Genomic DNA, 4,937 nt, shown 5'->3' with positions numbered 1-4,937 from the left:
TTGGGAAGACTTGGGAACTCCTTACTAAAGCTGAGAGTGAAGCATCCAGCTAATATGAAGTAAGGGAAGATGCACAAGAACATCCAAACTTGTAGATAGTACCCATTTGGCTTGAAGATCAGAATTCGACTAGAAGATGATAAAGAAATTTGATAAAAGAAACAAGTGTAAATTGCTACAATTTGATGAACTTGACCTATACTTAAGGATATAGTAGCTGAAAATATCAACTGAAAGGGAAGTTTTCACATCAAGGATTAAGCCTATCCCCTCTGTACACAGGGTAGATAGGAACAAGCAACTTAGACACTGGCTACCTAAAATGTGGGGTGGGAGCTATAAAGGCATGAAGTGACTGGCTTACAAGTTTTCAGGTGGGAGTTTAGTTTCAGAGTGTGTGGGGGAAGGTAGAATCCCCACTGAATCGTTTTCATCTTATCTAGATGGGTCTGGTGAAAGGAGATGGGGACAGGATTCTTTGGATTCAATGGTGGTGGTGGTGGCTGTGTGCCGTGGAGTCGGTTCTGATTCATAGAGACCCTCTACAGGGTTTCTGATGCTGTTAATCTTTACAGGAGCAGAACACCTCATCTTTCTCCCACGGAACAGCTGGTAGTTTCGAACTACTGACCTTGTGGTTCGCAGCCCGATTCGTAACCACTACGCTACCAGAGCTCCTTATTCAATAGTGAGTAATTATTATCATGACTAATTGTGATCATCAGAACTGTAAAGGTAGAAGATGTGTAACAAAAAGGGGGGAGTAGTTAATTTTACAGTCCAGAAACAGAGGACCCTAGGACCATCAAGAGAGAAAGCATGAGCCGAATGTGGAACCCTAACCAAAGATGCAGCGACACGAGAGATGGAGGCAGAGACGATGATATGGAGAGATAGAGCAGCTAAGGACTCTAGACTCATGGAAAGAGAAAGGTTGTGTGCTGGCTGCCAGGAGGCAGGCTTACAGAATGTGCTCTTTGATTATTTAAACAATTATAGATTCCCACGTGTTTCTGTGTACATCAAAACACACACACACACCAAAAACCAGAGGGAATAGAAGCAAAACTGTTCACCAATGATTCATGGAGGGATTGTAATCATTGCAATGAAACAAAATACAATAGGTTGAATGTAAAACTGATGTTCTCCCATGTAAACTATCAATCAATTCACAGTAAGAGCTTATTTTTTTATTTTATTTTAAAGAATCACTTTGGAATTTTGTTAAAATGTAGATTTTGATCCAGTATATCTGGGGCAAAACTGCAATTCTCAGCAGGGGGTCCACAGCCCAGGTGGTTTCATACAAATTATTGTAATCCTACTTTTTTCACTTAATTTTTCATGAATGTTTTCTCACTTACTAAATATTATTTGACATTGGGGGAAAAAAAAGGTATCATGTTGTAAGGCTTTTCACTCAAATACATATATAAAAGAGAAAAATATCAACTTCCTCCCCACCAGATGATTAGTTCCTGGCTTTGTCCTACCAATGAGTTCTGGTGAGTTAGAGATGTTGTGGAGAAGGAAGGGCCCAGGACTCTCAAACATTGAATAGAACTTCAGGGTCCTAGCCTGCAGCGAGAACCTGCTGGGGGTGGATATGGGGACAGAGAAGTATGCTTTTTCTAAAGCAGCATCTCTTTGCTCTAAGCCAAAAAAGCACTGAATGTTCATTCCAGAAATGGATTGAACGATGTTCTCAACACATAGGGGCTGAAGCCACAGGTGATAGAATTCCTTGAGTGACACTCCATTGAGCTGACCTTGCAAATGAGGACCACTGCAGAGGTTCCAAGTCGTCTAGGACTGTCTCCCACTAATGGAGGCTTTGTATAAAACACTCACTCGGGCATGCCTCTGCTTGGCTAAGTGACCCATTGAAAAACAGGAGGAGGACTCATTACTGTACAAAGAATGATTTCTTTCCTAAGGAAAGCTGGAGAGCAACCAGATCTTCTCTTCTTTAATAGTGGATCATGGATTTTTTATGACTCAAGAAAACAATAGCCACCAGACTCATTTCTCTGACTGGACTCAGGTAGATTGCTGTTTTCTTCCTGGGATCAAGGATTGTCTTAATGATTTCAATTCTTCTACAGCTATGGGAGAATATGAAAAGGTTGTAGGCTGATTATAGAGTTCCTTTGTTATGGCTAGTAACATTCTTAAGGAAAGACAAAATGTGCTAATGAGATTTTTTATTTTATGTTACACAAGATAAAAGGTGTTTTCCCAGAAAGAAAGTTGAGGGTTGGCCTTACCACTGAATAAAAGAGATGGAAGCAGCAGATGGTATCAGTTTAGGGTTTCAGCTTGAGTCAAGATTCCTCAGATGTGACTGTGAATCATGTAATATCAGTTCAATAGCACGTTTTATTCTTCAACAAAGAAACAAACAAAAAACAACAACAAAAAGAAGGAATCCATTTTAAAAGCAGACCAGGGTGAGGAAAAGCCCATGAAAGCTGACTTTTCTTTTTTGAGGCATCTGCATATTCTACAGCATCTGTCTGGCTAAAGTTAAAAGTATCGTCCCAAAAGATTCAGCAGTGGGAGGAGCAATTGATGAATTAATGAGGAAAAGAAGAGCATGAGTGTGCGCATGCGCGAATGCACATACCTGGTACTGTAGCCATTTGATTGGTCAGATCTTAGATGTTATTTGGTAGGAAGTTGACAGCCTTTTACCATTTGTAGGATACTATCCACTCGATGGCACTTAACAACAACAACAACAACTCTGGGAAAGTAAAGGCGAGAGAAAATAAATCAAAGAAAATATTCTTTCTTCATCTATTAAGGAGATAAACTCACTCAAAACGACTTTTAGACACTTCGAAGATTCTTTCAAATATATTGGGTTGCTTAGAGCTTGAAGGAGGTAACTTTAGAAGACTTAAAGAGAAATAATTTTGAAGCTCTCTATTTTGTGATTACACATAGGAATAAAGAATTGCACTATTATTACTCATGCATTTGAGTTATGGTACTGGAGAAGAATATTGAAAGTACCATGGACTGCCAGAAGAACAAATAGGTCTGCATTGAACGAGGTACAGCCAGAATGTTCCTTCAAGGCAGGGGTGGTGAGACTTGTCTCTGATACTTTGGACATATTATCAGGAGGGACCAGTCTCTGGAGAAAGACTTGATGCTTGGTAAAGTGGAGGGTTAGGGAAAAACTGGAAGACCCTTCCAATAAGATGGATCATGGCAGCAGCAATGGGGTCAAGATTAACAACGATTGTGAGGTTGGCCCAGGATCGGGCAGTGTTTCGTTCTGCTGTGCATAGGGTCGCTATGAGTTGGAACCGACTTGACGGCACCTAACAACAACAACAACAACAAATTTTGTTCTTGAGAGATAGGCATGTTGATTGATAAGCTCAAGAAAATCAGATAATGTGTGAACCCCCTCTTTGTGAGGACCCCGCACCAGTGTCTCTTGTATAGTCCTGAATAAGTTTCCTCAGCCATGGGCTAGATTCTTCAGGATGTCTCAAGGTTTTTAGCTTCTGTAGTTCCTAGTTCTCAGGATACCTGTGTTGGGGGATGTGCAGCACATGCTTACTGGACAGTTCCTGTCAATTCATTTATTGGATGCTGTGAATAAAGATTTTCCCTATGTTCCATCTCCCTGGCCATATGGGTTTTTGACATTAAAGTGACTTGGACCCTCATCCTGCTATGTTGCAGGAAAATCAGTGTTTCTCCCTAAAAAATACTTGGGAAGCCTCAGGAATTGCTTAGCTATTTCCGGTCCTTCTTGTCTGCATATCAGCCACCTCCTGGTTTAGGACCATCCACTGGATCTGTTGTGTTTGGCTCTTTTCAAGTTGCCCCCTACTGCCTCTGAGAGTTCCCTTCTGACAGCTGCTGCTTTTGTCTTTCTTCAAACTCCCATAGGTTGTGACCATATGCAGTCTTTACTGAAATTGTAGGTGCCCAACGAGGAGTCCTAATGTGGTGCTAAGGGTAAATATGCTGGACTGCAAGGTCGGTGGTTCAAACTTACCAGTCCCTCCTTGGAAACCCTATACAAGGTCTCTATGAGTTGGAACCAATACTAAGGCACTCAACAACAATAGCCACTGCACATCCAGACCTTAACATGAGGTTAAACGACTCTGAGTTGTGGCTTCCTGTCCCCAGAATATCCCTCTTCCCAGGATGACAATGGGAAGAGCTATTCTCTTCCAAGAAATCCTCAATCTCCAGTTTCCCTTACAGTGATTTTGCCTTAATCAGTCAGTTGTCATTTAGTCAACACAAATTCAAGGCTTTGTGTGTCAGAGTGGCCTTGTTCCATAGGATTTTTATGATTATGATCTTTCAGAAAACTACCAGACTTTTCTTCTGAAGTCCCATTGGGTGGCATCAGACCACCAAACTCTCAGTTACAGTTCCGCGTATAACTCGTTTGCACCACCAGATAGAGGCTCTGGTTTATCCACTGAAACATTATAACTCATCTGTCCTAGTTCTATGTTGCTGCTATAACAAAAATGCCCCAAATGGATGATATTAACAAGCAGGTTAGGAGGTTGTTATTGCTAAGTGCTGCCAGGTCAGTTCCAACTCATAATGACTCTGTATAGGGTTTCTGAGAAGTGGCTGGTAAATTTGAACCTCTAACCTTGCAGTTAACAGTCCAGTGCTTATCCTACAGCACCAAACTAGGGCCACTGTTTGTTGTTGTCAAGTGCCATTGAGTTGGTTCTGACTCATAGTGGCTCTGTACAGGGTGTCCAAGGAATGGCTGGTGAGTTTGAACTACTGACTTTGCAGTTCAAATCAACCTTGCAGTCCAGTGTTCATCCTACAGCGTACCACCAGGACACATTTTAGAGGGATACAATCCTATCTCTTTGATATCCCATGTGAGTAAAGTTTTACTAAAGATAATACAGAAACAGCTGCAAGCATAC

The sequence above is a fragment of the Chrysochloris asiatica genome, unplaced genomic scaffold, assembly GCF_000296735.1.
Source record: "Chrysochloris asiatica unplaced genomic scaffold, ChrAsi1.0 scaffold00358, whole genome shotgun sequence".
NCBI lineage: Eukaryota > Metazoa > Chordata > Mammalia > Afrosoricida > Chrysochloridae > Chrysochloris > Chrysochloris asiatica.
The sequence above is the reverse complement of the archived record's forward strand: the minus strand, read 5'-3'. Positions refer to the sequence as shown.